The sequence below is a fragment of the Humulus lupulus genome, chromosome 8 (assembly GCF_963169125.1).
Source record: "Humulus lupulus chromosome 8, drHumLupu1.1, whole genome shotgun sequence".
In the NCBI taxonomy this organism is placed as follows: Eukaryota; Viridiplantae; Streptophyta; class Magnoliopsida; order Rosales; family Cannabaceae; genus Humulus; species Humulus lupulus.
Window position 1 is genome coordinate 109756463 of NC_084800.1, and position 26739 is coordinate 109783201.

At 36.5% G+C, this 26739-nt stretch overlaps 2 long non-coding RNA genes and 1 pseudogene across 3 annotated transcripts; all 3 read left to right on the forward strand.

Moving 5' to 3' along the window:
* The first annotated feature begins 18267 nt into the window (after nt 1-18267).
* Nucleotides 18268-18933, forward strand: LOC133794002 (large ribosomal subunit protein eL21x/eL21w-like; annotated as a pseudogene).
* Nucleotides 18934-22213: 3280 nt separating this feature from the next.
* On the forward strand, nt 22214-23048 carry LOC133794003 (uncharacterized). Its single transcript, XR_009875072.1, has 3 exons — nt 22214-22313; nt 22545-22693; nt 22878-23048. It is a non-coding gene; the product is annotated as an uncharacterized LOC133794003 (long non-coding RNA).
* A 243-nt stretch (nt 23049-23291) lies between these two features.
* Nucleotides 23292-25448, forward strand: LOC133794004 (uncharacterized). Of its 2 annotated transcripts, none has more exons than XR_009875073.1 (2): nt 23292-23409; nt 24999-25448. It is a non-coding gene; the product is annotated as an uncharacterized LOC133794004 (long non-coding RNA). The 2 variants fall into 2 exon arrangements; XR_009875074.1 differs by lacking the exon at nt 23292-23409 and adding an exon at nt 24394-24428.
* Nucleotides 25449-26739: the final 1291 nt, after the last annotated feature.

Here is a 26739-nt window from a genome sequence, read left to right on the forward strand (position 1 = left end):
TACAACATTTTTAATTAATAAAAGTTATCATATTTTCATTCAAAAAAAATTCTTAACCAATTTCAATTGTAAAAATATATATAATTGTAAATTCATATAATTAAATCGTTGAAAAATAATTAGGCCAAAAAAAAAATATATTAATTAGATCAATTAAATAAAATTAGGCCAATATATATATATATAAAAATAGAAACCGTCCATTTAAAAATAATCAGAAATATATATTAAATAAAAAAGGCGGGCACTTTCTACTTCGGTTTTTAGGTAAAACCGAAGTAAAAGGGCTACTTTATACTTTGGTTTTACCTAAGAACCGAAGTAGAATGTCCCCTTTTACTTCGGTTCTTAGGTAAAACCGAAGTAGAAAGCAGCCCTTTTACTTCGGTTTTACCTAAAAACCGAAGTAGAAAGTAGCATTTTTACTTCGATTTTACCTAAAAACCGAAGTAGAAAATGCCCAGGATGGTAGCGTATATTCACTTTCTACTTCGGTTATTATGTAAAAACCGAAGTAGAAAGTGAGGATTCTACTTCGGTTTTTAACTAGTTTTTACTTCGCTCCGAACTACTGCGGTTGCGAATTTTAGCGAAAACCGAAGTAAATCAAGCTTAAAAACCAAAGTAAAAGCCCCTTTTCCTTGTTTTGTTGTCATTTGACGTAAAGATTTAATTCTTATCATAATAGATGATTATTTGTAGATCAGTCCAAATCCTGAGTATTCATGAACTCCTATTTGTGTTTATTGGATCTTTTGATTCACTCGTTAATGTCTCTTAGAATAATGAGGCTAATGACTTTTGTTTTGGAGATTCAATATCATAGTTGGATGGGAATATGAATTACACTAAAGGAACACATGCTTTCCTAACGGATTGAATATTGGTCCCCTTAAGGGTTGATTTTGGAACATAATAGTTATTGAGCTCAAATCTATAATTAGATTATAGATTAATTATTTTCTAGTGAATTAATGGTACTTAAGGATCAAGAGGTAATTAGAAGCGTAAAATGATAATTTTGACCAGCTCTAATTAACGAACCAACAATGGAGGACAGAACTACATATATTGATTAAATAGACTGCTAGAGAAAACTCTGTAAATATAATTCTATAAATACTTAGAGTGCAATTTCATATTTATAGTGGAGTAATCATGGAATTAATAAATAAGCTTCTTACATTAAAGAGTTTAATTAATAATCTAGTTTATTGGAGCTTCGTATTATAGGTCCATGGTCCCCAGATCACCTCTGTCTTACACTGTCAAGGGTAAGGATGTCAAAAGAAAGATTTGTAAAGAGAAATGACTAAATTGCAAAGGAATTAATTTTCCAGGCAATGGAATAATTATGTGATAATTATGGGTAATCGATTTATTGTGAATTAATCATTTATTTAACCATATAGTTTTTATTTTGAAGAACTATAGGTTAAAATTAATATTAATCTTGTTTGGATTAATATAAAGAGAGAGAATAATAAATATCTTATTTATAATATGATATTTATTTATTTAATTTAAAAATGATATTTTAAGATAAAGTTAATTTTGAATTAACTGATATTTATGTTGGGATAAATATATTGTCTTAAAGATTGATTAAACAAACAAATGAGAAATTCAGGAAACCCTGATACAGGCTAGGGCGACACACACTATATTGTACACTATGTGGCACCTATACCAGGGATTTGAATTTTGAATTTCAAATAATTTTGTTTAATTTGTTATTCAATTATTCTTTTTAAATATGATTTAAATAAATAATTAAATGTAAAAATCTAATCAGTTTTAAATTTTAATTAAATAAAGATTATTTAATTTTAAATATTTTTATAAGTCTGATAGTGCGTGACTTTTAGAAAAAGGCTTCATTATTTTTTAGAAATAAAAAATATATACTCTCTCTAAGGCGATAGTTTTCTCTAAACCTAAAAATTATTCTAAACATTCTCTATGTCAAAACTCTCAAGATCTCATGTGTTGAGTACATCTAGGGAGTCACATAAATCAACCTTTTCAATCCTGCGTGCCCACACACGTCCTTGTGTGTTTGATAATTGGTCTGGAAGATCATGGTGTGAGATCTCGGAACACTGGATAGGAAGATCGTTGATTTATACAAAAAGACTCAAGGACATTTGATAGGCTACAAGAGATAATCCCTGATCTGTTTGTATGTGAATTAATATTTATGTATGTGTACGATCTTGGCTATTATTAATATTTATTAAAATGGGTCCATATATTCCCCTGCGTATGTAACGCCCTAAACTCCAGGGACCGTTACGGTGTGCATTTTAAACAGTGCTAAACTCACTAATCGAGTCATTTGGCCATAATCATGTAACTAAGTATGATTAACGATTTAGGATTAAAAAAATTCGTTAAGGCATAATGTTTCACTAACACGTTTATTGTATACATTGGGATCCCAAAATATAATTTAAAGGTTTATTACAAGAAAATATTTACAACCAGCCGATCTAAGCGGCAAAACTTAACCCTAGTTCCTCTTTCAACCCTCGGTCGTGGCGGTCGAGCAGCCGCATATGTACACATCGTCACCTATGTTCTCCAACTCATGGATGGTCCAGCTTTTTCCTTTACCTGCACCATATAGCACCCGTGAGCCGAAGCCCAGCAAGAAAATTCAATATGCTCATGAACAGTAATAACTTGTCATCAAATCATAATGTGCATGCCTAGCAATAATAGCCTTAATCACACATGCAAATAAGTTCAAATAATGATGGGGTATCCAAGATAAGAAATCCTAACCTCCTGAGTGTATGACTATCAAGTCAATCCTAATCAGATGAGTGATTGAACACTGGTGGTTCCGATAACCATTCTGGGCTTATAGCCCTAATCAAAGTCACTAACATGGGATCCGCACCATTAGATGAGTGACTAATAAACAAGTCACTAACATGGGACCTGCACCCTGAGATGAGTGATTGATAAGCAAGTCACTAACATGGGATCTGCACCCTGAGATGAGTAACTGATGAGCAAGTCACTAACATGGGATCTGCACCCTGAGATGAGTGACTGATGAGCAAGTCAATAACATGGGATCTGCACCCTTAGATGAGTGACTGATGAACAAGTCACTAGTGTGGGTTCTGTACCCTTAGCCATGTGACGATATGATCACCTGGGCCTTCTAGCCCTGGCTCTGAGTAACTAGTCATAGACTAGACAAGCGCTTATAGTTTTTCATTGAACTTGGGGTCAGTTCGGCATTAATGCTCATAATGAGCCATTCAATGCAGATGTCAATTAGATCTAATCTTTCATCGGCTCTGCGTTCACGATGCTTATGCCGCTCCTAACTCTTAGGTCAGTAACATACGACCAGTGCTCAAAACTACTGTCGAACTTGACTAGGAAGTCACAGCTTCACAGCTAGTTCTGACACCATTGCCAATTCTGACTAGTAAGTCAGTGCCACACACAAGTAAGCAATGCTACCAGGCATATATCATATGTCAAATATCCGAATACAAGGCATTTAGCATGCTTACTTAACAATTGCTAGTGTAATTAGGATCGTGCATAAACTCAGAGACTCAAGCTCTGATCAATCTTATATTTAACATTCATGGCATGCCCTAACCACATGTTTCTCGTGCATCACTTGCATCACATTTAAACACTCAACATGCCTCAATAATAACCATGCATGTGATATACGGGGTGCAGTTTCTTACCTTTGGTCCAAGCACAAGTTACCAATAAACGAGCCACAAGCACGATCCTGATTCCAAGCCCCTAGTGATAACCTAGTCACAATCATAATATAAAACCTCATCATAAACTGTAAATAAATACCTCCAAACCCAACCCAAGCCTTCGGGACATCGAATCCCACTCAACTAGGTAGTAGGATCGATCCCAGGCCCTTAGAGTTAAGTTCCCATGACAAAAACACAATTATGGGCAAAAATTCCCTTAAGTGTCGCGGCCTACCATACACCATGTCGCGGCCCGCCCCCCAGACAAAGCCTACCTCCTCCATCAGCAAGCTTGGGCCGCGGCGCCCTAGAACAGGGCCGCGGCCCAACCTCGTACCAGCCATTTTCCCTCGTTTTTAACATTTTAAAACCTTCCAAAAGCCTACCCAAACGTCTCCAAACTCAAAAATCAAAGTTTCCAAACATCCCCATGATCTAACAACCACAAAACCCAAGCTTCAATTCAATAAAAAACTCATCAAAACACAAAGTCCAATTCAAGCTTAAAGACTTTATAAACTTAGAACTTAAAACTTAGATTACCTCTAATTGAGTTGTTTCCCAACTAAATCCTCCGGATAATAAGCTTCTAATCTTCCCTAGGATCGCTATGCCTTGATCCTCGCTTGAATCCAAGTCCTAGAACTCAAGTTTTCTTCGAAAATGCGATCGGGAGACAAAAATGGAACTTTGAAGGAGAGAGAACGTTCTGAACATTCTTTTTATTTCTTAACAGGTTACTTCAAGCTTAAGTAGCCTCAAACAAATCTTAATGCTCGGGGTCCCGAAAACGTCCCCGGGGGAAAAATAGTCAAAACCTCTAGAATTTCCCCCTGATCTTACTAATTCCCAATTTATCATCAAATTCTTATTCCCATTACCCAATAACCGGTAATGCTAAATACTCCTTGACTCACTCCGAGTCAAGTATAAATCCTATTGTGACTTTCCCACTAGCTTACCTCCTAGGATCGTCTTGTGCTGAGTAGCCCTAGCATAACCAAATAATAATGAAGCACCACACACATATCAAATATATGCCAAATAGGCTCGGAATGGCCAAAATATGAAAATCACCCAATTAATCAGAAATGAGTTCACATGCATATTTAATACACCTAAACATGCATATAATCATTTAATAACATAATAAATCAATTATGGCCCTCCCAACCTCCTAATCAAGGTCCTAAACCTTATTAGGAAATTTGGGGCATTACAACTATCCCCTCCTTACAGAAATTTCGTCCTCGAAATTTATCTGAACCGCCTGGAATATAAATTTCGCACAACTGATTCCAGTTTCCCAGGTCGTTCCCTCGACCTCACTGTTTCTGTATCATACCTTAACTCAAGGTGAAACTTTGTTCCTCAGAACCCTATTCCTTCTGTCAAAATCTGAACTGGCTACTTAGCCTAAATTTCCAGATTCTCATAACTTAACTCATGAGTTTCTTTTAACCCATGTCCTCAACATGGAAATATAAAATACATTGTATACAGTTGACAGAGCCAAAACTAAAGCCCATCCAAAGTCAAACTGACTAGTCCTATCCAAGACTCAAACGGTCATATCAATCTAGGGCTCAACTTGCCCCTATCTCCTCACCCCTTTCCATGGTGATACTTTAAGGAAGATAGAATCTTCTACTTGGAACTCCATGTTCCTGCTTTTCAATTCAATAAAACTTTTCCATTTATTCTGCGAAGTGAGCATCCAAGCTCTAACCTCTAATAATCTCAATGGTCCCCTGAACTACCTCAGGATCCAAATATAACATCTCACCCATCTCATTCCAATAAACGGATGATAAACATTTTCTATCATACCTCATCTCATAAGGTACATTTCCAATAACCGGACAACTCTCTCTGATTTATCATCAGTTTGAGGATAATAAATTGTGCTAAATTCCGTATATATACTCATTGCCTTCTGCCACCTTCCCCAAAACTTGGAAGTAAAAACAGAGTCCTCATCTGATAAGATAGACCTCAAATTCCATGATGGTGCACTACCTCTTTCACAAAGAGGTCTGAAAACTGATCAGTTGCATTACTTGTCCTTACTGATAGGAATGAACTCACTTGGAATACTGGTCCATAATGACCCAATGCCAACTCATACTGGCCCACTATCATGGGCAGCCCCACCGTGAAACCCATCGCAATGTTTCCTTATTTCCACTATGGAATACTCAAAGGCTGCAATGGCCTTACTAGTTTCAGATATTCTGATTTACCTGCTAACAGGTTAAGAGCTTTATCTCATATACCATTAGGTACCTCTCCATCCCAGGCCACCACTATAAATCTTTCATATCCTGTTACATTTCCATGATGCCTAAATGAAGAGAATAAAAGAATAGCATGAGATTCATCCAGAATCTCTCAATTAATCTCAGTGTCCATCAAAATCCAAATCTGATCCTTATACCTCAATAAATTCATGCCCGACACTGTTTAATCTTTAGTTAATCCAGCTAAGACATTCCCCTCAATTATGCCATATGTGGTTCACTTAATCGTCTTTCCTTCGATCTTTTCTGAAATAACAGTCTCAAGAATAAAGCTGGCCACCTGGCCCACCAGAAACTCTACTCTATTTCTAGTTAGATCCTTTAACCAACATGATACATAGGCAATCACTTATCCCTATCACTAAAGTGTCATAACAATCTACTAACTGATTCTGATCTATAAGAAGACTCAGAACTCTTTCACAAAGTACATATAATATCCTACCCATCCAAGGAAACTCCTGCCTACCGAGGTGTTCCTTGACCTTGGCATATCTCCGCAAGAAATACATCATAATACCATCGTCCAAGACGATCACAAATCCCATTCAAATAATCGTTTGAATGCTCTGTCCATCTAATTCATCAAGTCAACTCAATATTAATCACCCTCTCAAACATAGCTCATCACTCCTAGTGCCCTTATCTGATATAATAGTCTTCTGTTTAACCTTCTCCCTGTTCTCTAGCTAGTAATAACCAGATCAAAGATCCACCTTGGAGAAAACCATCTTATCCCATAACTGAATCCCTTGAGTCTTACAACTTTGCTGAAGCCATTCAAACAGTTCCCTAGATATGATTCCATCCCTGGCACTAATCCACTCACCATTCTATCTCTTCGCATAAAGGAAACCCTGGCAAGTCCCCTGGAAGCAAAAACTCACAGACTAATCTCGTCTGTCCTGATCCCACTGGCACAATCTAAGTGGTATGCACCACACTAGCTAAGAGTTCTATGCATCCCCCTGCAATAGATCTCTAGCTCTAACTACAGATGTCATCAGCATACAAAATCCATGCACATTGCCAACTGTCACAAGGCTTTCCACTCTCAAACCCGAGAGTTACTATCATTTCCTTGCAATTTAGCATTGCCCCATACTTACTTAACCAATCCATATCCTTAATCATACCAAAGCCAGTCATAACCTGCTTTATTAAATTCATTGATGAGTCATTTCCACAATAATCCACCTCATCTCTTAAATCACCAATACAATATTACATTCTCATCACCACATAACCATGTTATCTACATAACAACTCTATGTTTCTCTATATGCAACAAACAAATAAACTGCATGGCACCAAAACCAATCAGCATAATACAAAATCCGAACTAGAAAGCTGACCTGCCACCCCTGAGGAACTAGTCTCAGTCTTTGATTGCATCGAAACGATAACTCGAGCTAGAGTCGAGCTGTCCATCCCCTTTTGCTCATCCTTTCTTATCCTTGGGAAATTCTTCTTGGAATGCCCAACCACGTCACATAATAAACATGCCTTTGCTCATAATTCTTCCAGATGACGCCTCTTGCACCGAGTGCATACTGGGTAAGCCCTCCACTCCTTCTTCTTGGTTGGTCCAATAAATGGAGGCATAACTGCTTGAGTTCTATGCTCTCCAGCACTCTCCTTCTCAATCTGATTCTATGCTCTCAACAACAAGAGCCTTCCCTACCACTTGAGCATAGGTAAAGATTTCATGCACTGGGGCAGCTCTAATGCCCTGAGCTATCCTGAAATTCAATCCTTGGATAAATTTTTCCTTCCGAGCTACATCTGTGGGTATCATATCAAAAGAATACTTGGTCAACCCATCAAATCTGTTAACATACTCAGTTACTGATGTGTTGCCCTGAACCAGGTTCATAAACTCATTAACCTTAGCAATCTTTGCTGCATCACAATAATATCTTTCATTGAACAGTTGCCTAAATACTTTCCAATCCATCACAACTGTGTCTCGCGCCTGAGATACTACTTCCCACCATGTCTGAGCATCATCTCGCAATACATATATCGTACAAATCACCCTATCGTGACCTACCATCCTCATACTGTCAAGAATAGAACTAATCATGCACATCCATTTCTCAGCTCTAAATGGATCTAGGCCTCCCTCAAAGACTGGAGGGTAATACTCCCGGAATCTTCCACAAAGAAATTCCCACATGCTCTCAACTCTGGCTAAGCCAAAGCTGGTGCCACTCCTGGCATAGCAAAGGAAGAGGTGTTTCTCGACAGGTTCCGTTGTTGCTTCAAACACCTAATCTCTTCCTCCTGCCTCTGCAATCTTGATTGAAAATCTATAAACATTTGCTGGAAATTCTGAGGGGCAGATAAATAACTCAACCCCTGGCTGAAACTCCCAGCCTCTGTATAACTATCACCAGGCTTCATTATCTGCCTTGGATACATACCTGCTGATCGAATCTACAGTCAATAACTTGACCCATTAAATAAGATGAGCATATCAAGAGCTTTCCCCACGGGAACAATCTTACCACACCACATTCACAAACCACTGTAGTGCTAAAAACATGCCCATGGCATTCATACATCAATCATAATTCCTCATAATCCAACATTCACACCATCCCTCCAACTCTACCATGCAAATATCACAATTATATATGTTCATAGAGCAGGTAATCATATGATCACATTCATATATATATATATTCACGGAGCATGTAACCATATAATCAAGAGCCAGGCTTTATCAGTTTCTCATGCTCCCTAATACAATGTGCAGGTAAATCATTTACATTCTATTTAAGCAGTTATGCACATAACTATAGAAATAGTTACCATTCCCTGAGTGAAGCTATCTTCAATAACGAGTGTACATGCCCAGCTTGTCTTCAGGAACCCTTAACCTTGGCTCACTCTGATACCAAGTTGTAACGCCCTAAACTCCAGGGACCCTTACGGTGTGCATTTTAAACAGTGCTAAACTCACTAATCGAGTCATTTGGACACAATCATGTAACTAAGTATGATTAACGATTTAGGATTAAAAAATTTCGTTAAGGCATAATGTTTCACTAACACGTTTATTGTATACATTGGGATCCCAAAATATAATTTAAAGGTTTATTACAAGAAAATAATTACAACCAGCCGATCTAAGCGGCAAAACAGGGTTTAACCCTAGTTCCTCTTTAAACCCTCGGCCGTGGCGGTCGAGCAGCCGCATATGTACACATCGTCACCTAAGTTCTCCAACTCATGGATGGTCCAACTTTCTTTTGCCTTTACCTGCACCACATAGCACCCGTGAGCCGAAGCCCAGCAAGAAAACTCAATATGCTCATGAACAGTAATAACCTGTCATCAAATCATAATGTGCATGCCTAGCAATAATAGCCATAATCACGCATGCAAATAAGTTTAGATAATGATGGGGTATCCAAGATAAGAAATCCTGCCCTCCTGAGTGGATGACTATCAAGTCAATCATAATCAGATGAGTGATTTAACACTGGTGGTTCCAATAACCATGTTAGGCTTATAGCCCTAATCAAAGTCACTAACATGGGATCTGCACCCTTAGATGAGTGACTGATAAGCAAGTCACTAACATGGGATCTGCACCTTGAGATGAGTGACTGATAAACAAGTCACTAACATGGGATCTGCACCCTGAGATGAGTGAATGATGAGCAAGTCACTAACATGGGATCTGCACCCTGAGATGAGTGACTAATGAGCAAGTCAATAACATGGGATCTGCACCCTTAGATGAGTGACAGGTGAACAAGTCACTAGTGTGGCTTCCGTACCCTTAGCCATGTGATGATACGGTCACCTGGGCCTTCTAGCCCTGGCTCTGAGTAATTAGTCATAGACTAGACAAGCGCTTATAGTTTTTCATCGAACTTGGGGTCAGCTCGACATTAATGCTAATAATGAGTCATTTAATGCAGATGCCAATTAGATCTAATCTTTCATCAGCTTTGCGTTAACGATGCTTATGCCACTCCTGACTCTTAGGTCAGTAACATACGACCAGTGCTCAAAACTACTGTCGAACTTGACTAGTAAGTCACTGCTTCACATCTAGTTCTGACAACATTGCCAATCCTGACTAGTAAGTCAGTGCCGTGCACAAGTAAGCAATGCTACCAGGTATATATCATATGTCAAATATCCAAATACAAGGCATTCAGCACGCTTACTTAACAATTGCTAGCGTAATTAGGATCATGCACCGACATAGAGACTCAAGCTTTGATCAATCTCATATTTAACATTCATGGCATACCCTAACCACATGTTTCTCGTGCATCACTTGCATCACATTTAAACACTCAACATGCCTCAACAATAACCATGAATGTGATATAGGGGGTGCAGTTTTCTTACCTTTGGTCCAAGCACAGGTTACCAATAAACGAGCCACAAGCACGATCCTGATTCCAAGCCCCTAGTGATAACCTAGTCACATCCATAATATAAAACTTCATCATAAACTATAAATAAATACCTCCAAACCCAACCCAAGCCTTTGGGACGTCGAATCCCAATCAACTAGGTAGTAGGATCGATCCCAGGCCCTTAGAGTTAAGTTCCCATGAAAAAAACACAATTCTGGGAGAAAATTCCCTTAAGTGTCGCGGCCCACCATACTCCATGTCGCGGCCCGCCCCCCAGACAGAGCCTACCTCCTCCATCAGCAAGCTTGGGCCACGACGCCCTAGAACAGGGTCGTGGCCCAACCTTGAACCAGCCATTTTTCCTCGTTTTTAACATTTTAAGACCTTCCAAAAGTCTACCCAAACATCGCCAAACTCAAAAAGAAAAGTTTCCAAACATCCCCATGATCCAACACCCACAAAACCCAAGCTTCAATTCAATCAAAAACTCATCAAAACACAAAGTCCAATTCAAGCTTAAAAACTTTAAAAAATTAGAATTTTAAACTTGGATTACCTCCGATTGAGTTGTTTCCCAACTAAATCCTTCAGCTAATAAGCTACTAATCTTCCCTAGGATCGCTATGCCTCAATCCTCGCTTGAATCCGAGTCCTAGAACTCAAGTTTTCTTTGAAAATGAGACCGGGTGACAAAAATGGAACTTTAAAGGAGAGAGAACATTCTGAACGTTCTTTTTATTTTTTAACAGGTTACTTCAAGCTTAAGTAGCCTCAAAACATCCCCGAGGGCAAAATAGTCAAAACCTCCATAATTTCTCCCTGATTTTACTAACTCCCAATTTATCATCAAATTTGTATTCCCATTACCCAATAACCCGGTAATGCTAAATACCCCTTGACTCACTCTGAGTCAAGTATAAATCTCGTTGTGAATTTCCCACTAGCTTACCTCCTAGGATCGTCTCGTGCTGAGTTACCCTAGCATAACCAAATAATAATGAAGCACTACACACATCACATATATGCCAAATAGGCTCGAAATGGCCAAAATATGAAAATCACCCAATTAATCAGAAATGGGTTCACATGCATATTTAATACACATAATAAATCAGTTATGGCCCTCCCAGCCTCCTAATCAAGGTCCTAAACCTTATTAGGAAATTTGGGGCATTACAGCGTACCTTTGAGTTGATTGTTTAATACCAACACATTCTACGCTACGTTTAACGTGTCGCATTTTGTGTGTGTGTTTTTTAGGCATGATCATGATGGTTTGATGTTTTATTAGAGATATGTTTTATCAATTAATGAGTTAAGAAGTTACGTTCTGTAATTGAGATGGTATAATCAAGCCGAAATTCAAAATGATATATGGATATAAGTATGGTGTTAAAATGATGTGTCATCATAATATGGTTATGGATAGCAAGTGTATGAGTGGTTAGACTTTACGAGATTGTTCTAAGGATAAGGATTTGACTTGTTTATGAGATTAAGTTTGATTATTTACATGAAGAATGATGAGAAAAGTACAAGGCAGCTAGTTTTGTCAGTTATTGAGTGAATGATCTAAGGTGATTCAGTATGGTAGACTAAGGATATACAATAGGAAAAGACTTGTTATAGTAAATTGTTGTCTTTGGCTTGGGAGTTAGTAAGAGCCGACTTGTAAGTATTTATTGGATAAAATGCCTCAGGTGACGTTAAGTCCAAGTTAGGCGAGTGTATTGTGTGGTGAGGCCACTAGGTCCCCTGTTGATCGAAATGGTTTGAGGATGAGCATAATCCTTTATCATCCTACACTTGTAGTGTGTTTTGATATGTGTGTTATGTGTGTTATATATGGTTTTGCATGTATGTTTATTATTGTACCGCTAGTTTTTGTGTAGTTAGTTGGTAGATTCTTTTGTATGTTTGATTGTTGGATGTCAACAATTTATGAAGTCATGTTGTGTTTGGTTCAACATGTCTTGGTTGAGAGGAGTTAGCCAAATGAGGCAGAGAAGGCAATCAGTAGCTCTTACTAAGGAAGAAGGGATGTTGTTCTGACATTAATGAACTATTAGGGCTTTGGATGAAGATTGAATCATATAAGGTGAGTTACTCCTTGAGCGTAAGTAGAGCATGATCAGAACGCCCTTGATATTATCCTAGCCACATGGATTATTGAATGCCACTCGTTACAATTTTAGGTTTAGTGATCTCCAATGATCGAGAAGGAGTCAAGTTGTTGGAAAATGAAGGATTGGCTGGCTAGTTGGCAACCATGAACTAGTTACACAGAGACTAGCCGATAGGAGAAGGAAATTTTAATCTCACATACAATAAACACATAGGTTTATCTATAAAGGGTGTTGGTTCACTCTTGATGTGACACGAAAAGCGGATGGGAAGCCAACAAGTACTTGGTATAAGTATTTTCACGTGGAGTTTAAGATGTCTTATTTTGCAAGCTTGGATCTTTAGTTGGAATGTTCCGAGAGTAAGTTGGATGAACACATTGAGCAGGACTGTTAGAGTCAGTTGACTTAAGACAAGCAGCGAGCCAATAATCATAGTGGATTTGGTGATGATAAGGATCAAAGTTATTCATTAAGTTCAGTTTTGAAGGTGAAACTAAAAACTGGGACATTGAAGAAATGATGGGGTGGAAAGAGAATACACTATTAAAGACCACGAATTTATGAGAACAAAGATGACCCTAAAGTTCGTTGATGATCAAGCAAAGATCAGGTATGATGGGAGACAATAGAGAAAATTGCATAGCTGTTGTAATTCTTTGTATTAAAGTATTTTGTGTAGTGAGAAGCAAGACGAACCAACAAAGAATGACATTAAGTATGAAAGAGGATTGGACACCTCTATTGTAAAATAATATAAGAACGAGGGAGAAGTTGATATCTATAAAGAACGACGGATGTGGAGTTAGACTTTTAAAGGCTACACTTGGTGAAGACAGTGATGAAAGTTTACATACTATAAGTTCACCAACAAGGAAAAGACAACCTTACGAGGTTTTATCAGAAATTTGACATACTATATTGTGAAATAATGACAAGAAAGTGTGAAGCATTCACTACCAAGAAGACGATGGACAACCACAAGTGAATGAAGCGAACTAGATGAGGACAACAACAGATTTACACACGAGGAGAGATCACTACGTAAAGTACAACACATAACTCACTACATGACACGATCGATACGACCACACGAAGGATGCTCAAGAACTGGAGGCATCACTTTTTTCACATGGAATAATGGAGGCTACGAACATATGGAAGGATTGCACGAGATCATCAAGATTTCACTTCTAACAACAAGGATATTAGGATCACATAATCAAGAGGATAAAACAAGGATAGAGAAGCATATGACATGGATGCAAGAACAATGTACAAACAATTATAGGGAGACGAGTCATGGATTAAGAATGCAATGATTGCAACTATTTGGTAGAATTTGAGGCAATATGAATATGCCCAAACTATGATAAGGTGAAAGAACATACGATTAAAAGAATGGACAAATGTGTTAGTGAACCATGATAAATGAAGGAACATATTTTAGATACAATTTATACTTGGATAGTATGGACTTTTAAGACAGATTAATTGAACAAAGATGTCGGTAAATTATGGATATGATCAATGGTATTTTCAAGGCATTAATATATTCTAGACTCGTTATAAAGGATTGAAACCCAGTGTGCAGAAGAAACTTGATTTTTAGTAACCTGTAGGAAATGTTACAACTCATGAAAGTATTAAAATAAGATCAATATGGAAGAGGGGTAAGGATTCAAGGTAACAATATTCGTTAGTGATAAGAATGGATTGATTTCCAGAAAAACGAGGTTTATTTATGCAAAAAGATGATCATGATGAATTGGTCTCTGAATTTGAAACAAAGGAAAAATGATTTAAGCTTTACAGACTACAGATTTGGATGGGATTTGTGAAATGATTAAAGATTACCTTCAGGAATTGTAGAGCCTTATGGCTATAAGATAAAGGGCGGCTTAGACCCTTATTATTGGACAAAAAGATAATTGAACGATAGACCCGCGCTCAAAGGAACATGATACGAATTCAGATTTGGATTGTACATGATTATAATGTATGTGTGAATAAGTTTTATGCTACTGTTGTAGCTAATAAATGAAAAATTTTAAATAACACCCTAAGCGGTGGGGTAAAGAAGGATGATACCCGCTCATTCGATTGGACATATCGATAGAAAGGAATTCAAAAGGGTCAGAAGTGAATGACTACTTCTAAGGATTAATAGAAAAGCCAAATACATGGATAAAGTACTTAGATGAGTACAGTGGAATTGATAGATTGACAAATTAAGAACATGCAACAAGTATTGTTCTAAGTATCTCTAAAGAAAACTATTATAAGGAAAAACTGGAAAAAAAATGAGATGGGCATTATGAGTCTTAGTGTTGCTTAAAGGAATTATTAAGATTTTGACGTTATAAGGCATTTACGATGGAATCTATGGAAATATATATCAGAAGTATGTTGCTTGATTGCATGATATAATTATTAAGAGAAGAGGAATATAGATGATATACATTGCAAGTTAGTAAAGATACTAGACAAATAGGCAAGTATGAAGTAGAACCAGTATGGATGGGTTACTACTAGTACAAGCAAAAAAGGGGCAGGAATATCAAGTGGCAAATATATTGAAATTAACAAAAGAATAATTGATACAAAGACCATAACCAGATTGTGGGTGATGTAAACCCGACAGTGTATATAGGTATATGTTGGTTATAATTGGACGTGACAATAATGCTTAGCCAAGATGCTTCATGATGATCATAAGAAGTGGGTGACAAGGAAATGTTGAACTATTAATGACTCTCAAGGAGAAGAGGATCTTCTAATGGTATGGTAACATGGATATCGAGGACGAAATTCCTTTTAAGGAGGGGATAGTTGTAATATCCATATTTTCATTTCATGGGTATATTGGTATTTTTTTTCATGTGATGGCAATTTGGTAATTCAATACTCTTGATGGGTATGTTCGTAATTTTGTGAAATTATGTATTATGCGATTATATGAAAATTTATATGTGATATTATATCATTGTAAGATATTTTACATTGGAAAATACTGAAAGTGCATCACAGTTTCCTTCAAGTGCTAGGGGCTTTACAGTCAAGAATTGTTGAAATAGGGGTCATAACAGAATAAAGATAACTTATGGGGAATACGTTAATTATGGATTAGGAAAACTGATAGTTAGTGGGGAATTACTAAAAAGGGAATAGAGAAATTGTTAGAATGGCTTAGATCAAGGGTAGGATAGTAATTTGGTGATAATGAGTTCTTATAAATAGAAAGTGAGAGATTAGGGTTAGGGTCAGACTCACAATTTTAATTTGGTGACTGCTAAACACATGTTCAAAAAAGAGAACTCTCTCTCACTTTCTCTCTAGACTAGGGTTCAAGATCTAAGGAAGAAGAATGATGATGATATCTTCATATGTATATGGATCACTAGGCACTCGTGTGGGGGCTGAATTAGGATTATTTGGCAGGATATTTTCAAGGATTAGGTTGCTACACATGATCTTGGTAAGAACTTCTTACATTTTTAAAGTTTCGTTGATAGTTCTTGAAGCTTTGAGTTATGTTAATGGTGGAATTGATTAGAAAGCATAATAGGTTGGAATGAATGGTTTTATATGCATGTTAGAGACTAGATGGTTAATATATAATGGTTAGAAACATGTTAGGGATGAATTAATGATGATATAAGGTCTAGTTTTGTGATATATTTTCATAGCTTGGGGAAGAAGAAGTTTTAATCATGAGATTTACGAGGGTTATGGATTTACGGGCTTCTCATGAATTTTTGGTATATTCTTTATCTCTAAAACTTGTATGATGATATAGAGGGATTTGAGAAGAGAAAAATAAAAAAGGAATCGGCAAAATCAGATTTATATTGAGGGAGATATGTCCTTTTGAAGTTTAGTTGGCGTCAGGTTTTCGAATTAGAGCCATGACTCTAAATGATAGGGTTGCGGCGCTTGACTGCATCAGGGTCGTTTTTGGTTGTTTTTAGGTCATTTTGAAGTTTTTTCATATAGGGTTCGTTGGGGACTTTCTCCCTAACTTCTTGGGGACATTTTTAGGACTTCCCTAAGGACAATATAAGGTTTCATGAACTTTGGCTTAAGTTATGAGTCTCTAAATGATATATGTTGTATGTTTTGGTTTTAGAACTTGGCAAGGCACTTAAGAAGAGTGGACACTTGTACATAGGGTGTACCCTCGACGTACTTATGTATGGTAAACTTTGTATGCTATGAGTTGTATTTTTAATTATGTCAGAAATTATGTTGTGAACTTTGCTAAGAATTATGCTATGAACTATGATGTGAATTATGTTATTAGTTACATTAGGAATTATGTCACAGGCTGTGCTATGAGGTATGTTATAGGTTATGCATTTTATATGTGACGGTATTATGTGTGAATATGTTGTATGTTTGCGTGGCATGCTTGCGATATGAAAATGCATGATCACGTTACGAAAAATTGCTTGCTTATGTTATGAAAATGCATGCATAAGTTAATTCGTGCTCGGTTGCACAACTAGCCAGATTAGCACTGGTTTGTGGTCGGAGCGACATTTGTAATACGTGTTATGAATATTTTTTTATATGATATGATTATTGTATGTTATGTTATGCTATGGTATGTAAAGTTATGCTACAAGAATGATACGTTACAATATGAATTATTGTTGAACATTTATAATTTATGTAAGGTTGTAAATTAGAAGTAGTATAAAGTTTAGGTTGTGATTATATGAATTAGTGTATTTCTATGTTTTTTATCTCATATTGTTGGGCTTGGGGATTGTGTCCTATATAGCTCTTCTTGTTAGACGTTAGCTCACGGGTACTCTGTCTTGTAGGTAAATGTATAAGCGTAGTTGACACTACAACATTTTTGACCAAATATCACGTTGAAATATAACAGATTTTAAGAAGTATCATTAATACTTTCTGGAATTAAAAAAAAGGCGCACAAATTTTTGAGCAAATGAATTAATATCGCCAAATACTTTCTTATTTTATTATTTCATTAATCTCCCTCTTCTCTCATCATCGTACCCTTTTTCTTCTCAACACTCTATCTCCCTCACATCTATCTAATTTCTAACCTCTCAACTCCATTTTTTCACGTTCTCTCTTGCAGGTGGCTGGTGTGGGAAACTCGACAGAGGTGGTGATGGGGGCTCGACCGCGCAGGAGCTTGACGATTTCTATCTCCACTATAGTCATTGAATGTTCGGCAATATGCGGGGTCGAGCGTGGGACTGGGTTCATTGGCGGAGAGCGAGACAGAGGAGGGAGACAAACAAAGAGAATGGAAATGTGCAGTAGAGATGGGCTTTGGAGGAAAAAGAAGCTCTAAGAGTAGAGTCGCAAATCATGGAACTAGAAAATAGAAGGATATTCAGAGACCCCAAGATCAATCCCTATCTTGTCAATTGTTCCAATATTGATCTCAAGGTCTGCGTTTTTTTTTCTTTTGCCGTTTCTTTTTGGGCATTGAATCCTTGACTATGATCTTGGAATTTATATACTCTGTAATTTTCATAATAGCTTTTGAGAAAGTCACTTTCAACTTGATTCACTTTGAATTGGGAGAGTCATTTGGCATGAAGTTTGAGTTTCATTTGGGTTTTTCTCTTCTATCAAAATTTCTCTTTTGGTTGTGTACAAGTATTTTGAAAATGATGCGAGTTTGCAATAATATTAGTGTTATTTTATGTGCTATTTTATCTAGGGCTTGACTTTGCCGTGTTACAGAGAGAAACCCTAGAGCAAGAAGAGAAGAGAGGTAGACGAAAATGCCGGCTAGACACGGTCTACGATCTCGGATACGAGACCTGTTTTCACATCCCTTCAGGAAGAAGGGGTACATCCCTCTCTCCACCTACCTCAAGACCTACAAGACCGACGAGTATGTCGATATTAATGTGCACATCGCCATTCACAAGGGTATGCCCACAAGTTCTACCATGGCCGAACTGGGCGTGTCTGGAACATCACCAAGCGCGCTATTGGCATGGAGGTTAACAAGCAGGTTGGGAATCGCATCATTAAGAAGAGGATTCATGTTCGTGTGGAGCATGTCCAGCCCTCTAGATGCACTGAGGAGTTCAAAAACAGAAAGTTAAGGAACGATAAGCTCAAGGTCGAGGCCAAGTTGAAGGGTGAGGCCATCAGCACCAAGAGGCAGCCAAAGGGTCCCAAGCCAGGTTTCATGGTCGAAGGAGCTCAGTAGGAAACTGTCACCCCCATTCCTTACGATGTTGTCAACGATCTCAAGGGTGGTTATTAGATCTTTTTATGTATTATTTTTTCTTCTCAATGTTCTGTTTTGTTTTGTTCTTGTCTGGTTTTGATTTTGTTTTCAAGACTACCAATGGAAACGTTTCCTTAATTAGTTCAAGTACTCGAAGTCGCTGTTAGTTTTCATATTTTGAATACTATTCTAAGTACAATTTTGTTTTAAAAAATTTCTGTGCTATTTTTGTTGTGTACAAAAATATTCCAAGAGTCCAAGATTTTTGGTTTATGAAAGACAAAAAGCAAGAGGCATTCTCATCTTTCATGCACTGCAACTCTTATCTTTCACGCAAGGCACATAACCTCACGACACCAGGTCTTCATGGCAGTTCACCTCACTAGTCATGGCATCAATTCAGAAGGACACCTCAAAGCTTCACAAAAGACAGATGGCTGCAAGCAGTAGGCACAACACCTCAGTATCTCACGGCATCAGGTCTTCATTTATTAAGATTTTTTTTTGAATAAATTTCTGAAGTCAATTCTATATTTGCTCAGGTATATACATGTAATACTGTTTCTGCGATATACTTTTGTATGTATAATATTTGCAAGATTTGATCTAAGATCTAGACAATATTCACTCTACAGAAGACACCAGGTGGGTTATGTGCCCCATCTGTTGTCTCATTCGCTTAAGAGTTTTATATATTTTCACCAAATGGCTTCTTAGAATAAATGGTTGGTTTTTTCAAACAAATTAATGGAAACTAGAAAGTGATTAGCAATTATATATGGCTGGTCAGTGTGTTTTTTCTTCCTCTGTGATAACTTCCATTGCGCCAACATGAATTTGTATTTAATTATATGTTTGTTTCCCTTTTATTTGGAAGATACAATCATCTCATGATGAGATCCATAAATTTCTTCAGAGTTAGCACTTAGCTTTCAGAAGACAACTCACAACAGGCTACACTTACAGACGGTAACTATAATTCTTTGTTATTTTATCTTTATTCTATACAGATTTTTTCCTTTGTTATCTTTCGTTTATTCTACTTTCTAATCTAATGCATATATATATAAATATATAATATAGGTATATGTTATATATAAAGGTGTATGCTAGTTCTGTAGTTCTTGAATGGTTCTTGATTAAACTAAAAAAAATGATTGATAAAACTTTTTTTCCTAATTTCATTACTTTAAAATGTAGTTTTATTTTATGAATAACATTGAACCTAGTAGTCATTGCTTGATTGTTCTGTTGCTGTATATAATTATTGCTGCTTGTTGTGGAAGCACCACTCAGAAGCTTTGATCATGTTTTTTTATTTTTTTTATTTGTCATATGTCTAACAAGTTTTTTCCACTATTGATATATGTACTAGTGTGCAAATTTGTAGGTTGAGTATGAGCTATCTAATAAAGAAGCAGTTATGTCAAAGATAAAATACAGTCTATTAGATTCACTAAACTAACATATATACAATTTAAATTTGCAATGCAGCTAAAGCCAGTACAAAAAAGATGAGCTATCAATGAAATGAAATACAGTCTATTAGTCTCTTGTCGCTCTCTTCAGTTGAGCTGCTGAAGCACACATGATGATGTCCCTGCTGAAGCAAGAACCCAAACAACCCAGCTGCTCAAGAAGCCGTTTGTCTGTGAGTTTTCTTTTCTTTTTATGTTTTTAGATTTTAGTTTAATATCAAGAAACATTTTGAATATATCAATACATATATTTGTTTGTGTTGGAATTGTTTCTAATGGAGAGGATATAGTGAGAAAAATTAGAGATGTTGTAAGCATTAGAATACAAGAAAGATCAAAGAGCTTTTATGTGTTAAGAGAAAAACTCTTGAGAGCACCAATGTTGTTATATACATATGCAGGAGACTACTGCAGAGGACTTAAACTTACGAATAGATATTTATGATGAAATTGGGATTGGAGGAGGTGCTTTTGGAATTTTTGGAGGACTACTTCATCCTTATTCCCCTAAAGGTTAATGGGTACTCTTTATTTTTATCTTTTGAAGAAAAAAAGGAGGAAATAGGGTGTTCATGTAAGATGTTAATGATGTTGGGTATTATGGTCTTGCAGCTAAGCTTCTATGGAGGGGTGCTGAGTGTTAGAATGAGTGTTTAAAGCTTTTAGGCGTTGCTGAAGCAGCAGAAGCATCAATGGATTCTGACCAGTTAAGCTCTGGAATTTCAGATTTTGATACTCACTTTCAAGGCCTCATAGTTCAGAAAAGGTCTCTCTCTCTCTCTCTCTCTCTCTATATATATATATATTTATATAACTGCAGTTGTCTCAACTTATTTCTATATTCTATTCCATATTTGTCATTTGTGAAATGTTCTGTTTTAACTAGTGTGAAGTATATGGTTGTTGTTGATGAATGGAATGCACTAGTACATAATGGAAAACTAGGCGAATAATGCATTTACAATAATGGAAAATATTAATCTAATATATTTTAAATTCTTTTGAAGTTTTATAAGGTGTTTATATCATTGAGGTGAATAATGAACAAATTATAGACAGATTATGTGTGCATAAATATATTCTATGCAGTGATTGTCATTGCTGTTGAACTTTGATCCTGATGGTTTTTAAATTTGAATTCTCTGTAGGGCTACTATTTTTCCATTATCATTATATTTAGTTTCTCGACCCCAAGTTTTTATCTTTCTGTTTTCATTCTGTGTTTTAGAACTACCACAAAAAAGTCTTTTAATAAGTTTGAAATATTTTTGTTTTATTCCTAGGGCAGGACCTTTTTGGAAAGATAAGTTATATTTTCGAGTATTGGACAATCCATAATTTTTTCTCTAACTTACTTTGTTTCATTCATTTGCCTTGAAACTTTTTGATTAATTTACTACAAGAAATTGATAGAATTGATATCTGGTCTAGTGTGTTAATTAGGTGGGGTTCGGGTGGGGAAAGGGTGCGTGTATGTACGTGTGTGATTTAGATAACTGCTTGGTGCATATGTGTTTTTCTGTTTAACTAAGCGTTCAGCTGTAAATTTTGTATAGTCAACTTTCAAATGTGAAAAGCGTAGAAAGAAGTTCTAGGCCATTTGTAATGCATGTTCTCGATGATGAGGTGGATGACATTGACAATGCATATGAGGAAGCTCAAGATAGAATCTCCCTTTCTGCTAATAGATTTAATTTTAACGGCCTTTATGTTAGGTATGCATTTAACTGGCCTTGATTGTTTTCCTTTACTTATATTCCATTTATCAATTCAAGTTTTGCATCCCTATTCTGTCATCAAAAGCTTTATTCAGCTGTTGTGTATTCATGACAAACTTCTATGATATTTCTATGGTATGTGATATCGCATTGATTGTTAGAGATCTCGCTAGTTTCTATTAATACTTTGTATTTTCTTGATTTATCTCTTTGTGATGATGATAACTCTGAGAATGAGTCAGCACTTGAAATTCAGCCATACTTGATGGAAGAAACAGGATTGGTGGAAGGAGGTTTGATGGAGCTAACCAGTGAACATCAGCTTGGGGTCAAGGTCTGTAGCTATCTAGTGGATGATGTTTCGTCTGATGTAGAATTTTTGTTGGAAAATGTTTAATTATTCAATTAGTATTATGAATAACTAGGGCACATATCTCTTGAAGAGTGTATCACATACCTTGGCTACATGCTTGAGCTCCAGGGTTTCCCTGCAAATTTTTCTTCTTATTGTGGTCGTAGAATTCCATACTTGGTGCATGACAATATTAATTGGCTCAATAAATAGGAGGAGATTAGGAACAAACTTTTTACAATGGAGTCAGATCTGATGAGTGAAAATGAAAAGGTTTCTTCTGCATTTCTTTGAGTTAATAAGTATGGAGAAGCAAGGCGTGAAAATGAGAGAAAGCTTGGTACCCAATATCAACGAAAAATGTAAGACTGCAATTCCTTTGTTAATAATGTTGTATTGTTTTTTTGCCTCCCCTCATTGAAGTGCTCATGCTTTTGATATTTTTTTTCCCTGGAATTTTAATGATTTCTCATCTCCTTCTTCTTTTTTATTGTTTAAGTCAGATTTGGACTTTCTGTTTTCTAATTTTTGGGTCATCATCTGTAGTGCCGAAGCACTTGATAATCACTTGACTGCTATCCAAAGGGACCATGAACTCAGGTCCCAGATAGAAGAAAGGAAAATAAGAAGTGATGCGGCTTATGAAGGGGCCAAAAGAAAAGAGAAAGCTCTCCTGGAAGAAAAACTCCGCCAAGAAAAAGCCAAAGCAGAAGCTGAGGTTTGTTGACTTTGCCTAGATTATTCATTTCTTTTGGTAGATGTCTAAAGATGGTTGTCACAGTCCTCTATTATTCTCACATATTCTTCTGATATAATCTTAATGCGCTTTGGTATATTATCTTGGTTTTATGCTGTTGTTAGTAATAAAAGTATTTTCTGATGCAGGCAAAACTCAAAGCTGAAGAAGCAAATAGAGCTGCAATGGAAGCTCAGAGAAGATAAGCAAAAGAGGTTGCTGAAAGGGAGGCCAATGAAGCGTCAAGCCAGGCTGCTGTTCAGAAGGAAGCTTTAGGATTGCAAACTAAAGCCAAAACCAAGGAATCTGAATTTGAAAAACCAATAAATTCAGCATCAGCAGGTAATTTGGCTACTAGGCAAATATAGCAACCTTTTACTGATCTATAGATATAATCATTTGCCCTTTTATCTAAAAATCTAGTTTAGCCCTAGTTTTCACAAAGATCAGCTAGGTTTTGGCAATAGTTCATTTTTGACACTCCACTGTATTCCCCTCTGTTTTTTTCAGTTTATTCACGTTCTCTGTACTCTTTTAAGAATTTTTCTGTTATCTGATGCGTGAAAGGGGCTATTGGTGGTAGGTGACATTACTAAAGCTGCTGAAACTGCACTAAAGTTGGAGCGTGAAAGATTAAAAAAGTTGGAAGACTTGGATGAAGGAAACAAGGCATTAGGATTGAATGTAAATAAGGTTTGCTCTCTATATTGTAATTCATATTTATTTGAAAATTGTTAATCTCTATTTGGTAACTAGAAACTAGTATTTTTGTTTGGGATTTTCTTGCAGCATTATTATAGAGTTTAATTGTTTAAGTATATTAAGCTTTAGTTTATCTTGACAGGAGGTTTCTACTGGTGTGAAAAAGTTATTGAGGGAGTCGTCTGGCCAGTACAGCGACTTCAGTATTCTTTCCTCTTTAAATTCTCAGGTAAATCATGTAACTTACTGTTTGTTTAGTAGGATATATGTTTTTATATATATATATCTATAATATTTTAGGTGAAAATTTATGATCTTTAAGAAAGTGTTAGATGGCATTAGATGCATTAGATCAATCCATATATGTTGTTTTAGGTTCAGATCACTTCCAGGACTTGTCAACCAGACCCAAAGGGATATCATAGAATGTGAGAACTCTGTCTTCCTAAGAGTTTATGGCTGTTTATCTAGTGAAATAAGAATTGAAATTTCTTATCATTGATACATTCTGTCTCTAGATGGAAACCAATCAAACCACACTTGCACAAATGAGATCACTTGAATGTGCTGTCATTTCTTCGTCGAGGGTTATATATTTCTCTACTGAGAGTGTGGATGCACGTGTTGGGTCTTTAAAGATTATTTTGCATGTTTTAGAGGTAAACTTATATTACTAACTTTTTAAAGTTGGCCTTTTATTAGCCTATAAATGTAATGTTTGCTTTTATTAGCCTTTTCATTCTTCCTTTTTATACACATTACTGTATTGAAGTCATAGGTTGTCTATGATTTTTCATGCTTACATTTGACACTTCTATCAGATAATAGTACATATTCTTTGATTGCTTGATTGATGCTTTTGAAAGTATAATGCATATATATTTAATAAGAGCTAATAATTTCATTAATGCAACATGGATGACTATAGCTACCACTTTAATAAGTTCTAATCTTCCAGTTTTATCAGATACTATATTGTGCAGTGACATAATATATCAAGTGACCGATTACACACATGCATAGGCACACACTGACACCTATACTTGGATTGACTGATAAAATCTTATAATTTCATTACTTCCAACATAGAAACCTAGAATTACAACTTTCATGCATTTTTAATTAATACAAGGCAATTTGGTTCTGTTTTTTTTATTTTATAAAAGCCCTAGAATTACCACTTTAAGTAATTGCTGGTGTGATTCCATTATTACACTCGAATATTACAGGTGTGTAGATGTGACTGGAGCTTACAGTGCTCTAAAGATGGAGCTTAACATAAGCTTGACAACAATAGGCCTTTTGTGGACTACAACTGACTTTATTGCAAAGGGGATTACACATGGACCTGTGGAAGAAAGGGAAACAAGAAAGGGAAACAGGTATATGACAAGTGCACAACAAATGGACTCACAACAAAGACAAGTGCACAAAGGATGATGAATTGAAGGATGGAGCAAGTTTCATGCATGGTTTACTTTTGTGTATCTTGTAATTTTTTGTTTTTCATTTTTGAAGTAAAAAATGTTCAAGATTATAAAACTTTATTATGTTATGCTTTCAAACTTAAGTTAGAACTAAGATCTCATGAAATAGACACATTCAGAGTTTGAATTAGTTATTGTTTAATGTAATACTTATGGTTTATCAATCTATTGAGAATTATATTTTATGATTAATTTTGATTTTTTTTAATCAAAATACAATAACGAAAATCTTTTAATTAAAAAAAAACGTATAAGTACCCTTATCACAATAAAAAACCTTAATATGTTATGATTTAGAAACATATTATAAGTGTAATAAATTGTTATGATTTATATAATATAACAAACTAAAAATGCTATCAAAATAATCAAATGTAATAGTTGAAAAGTGTTATGCAAAAAGTATAAGATTAAGCTTCAAATTTATAACCAAATACTCTAACTAAATGTTATTATTTGAATATTATAGCAACTAAAAATGTGTTATTGAATAGTTTAAGATAACATCGAACATAACATTCGAATACTGTTATAGAAAAGACAGGACTTTTAATAACATGGGCTATGTTAGCATTTTCAGAAGCGTTATCAATACTCCCGGTTAGCAGTTTTTAAGTATTATGAATACTGTTTTTTCTTGTAGTGTGATGAGGCGATGAGTTGGAGCCGGCTCGGTCAGATGTGTGCATGTCATGTGCGAATATGGGAAAATCGTGAAAGAAGCAAGGCATCCTAGAAGAGGGTCTCGCGTAACGACTCGCAGAGTCCAAGGGCCTTACATAGCGAGGCCAAACATGTCGTATGCCAGCCATGTGTGAAATCCCTTATGCCGAAGAAGGGAAGCATCTGAGAATGAGGGCCTCGAATAGAGCCTCGAACAGTCCAAGCGCCTCGCACAGCTACGCCGCCCATGCACGAAGCTCTGTGCCAAGGACAATACGCCCATGCAGAAGACCGTGTGAGGGCCTTGATTCCTTGGTGTCGCAACATGCGGAGAGCCTCACATGACAAGGAAGAGCCTTGCATGGTGAGGGAGAGCCTCGCATAGCAAGGCCAAGCACCATGTTGAAGGCTTGCTCTATTGAAGGCTCACTTAGTGAAGGCTCGCACACCTCTAGGCACCACGCGAAGCCCCAACACCTCGTCGTGTTGCTCTGGATGCAGCTACCTTGCCTATGCACAAGACCAAGCAAGGGCCTTGTGGCCCTGGTGTCGGGGCATTGAGGAGAGCCCTGCTTAGTGAGGGCTTCATTGTCTCTCACGTACTATCCTTGCTTGGCCTCCCATGTATACAAGGAGAATTAGAAAAGGATGTTCTGCACTTAGCCAAATATTAGAAATCTATGATCTCAGATATATTTTAGAAATGTAAGAAGAACCATTAGGCGCGTGAACAAGTACGAGGTGTACGTCCCTAGAGGAGGCAGAGGTAGAAGCATGATTCTGACATGAATATCCAAGAAGTAGTGGTGGTACGAATTCA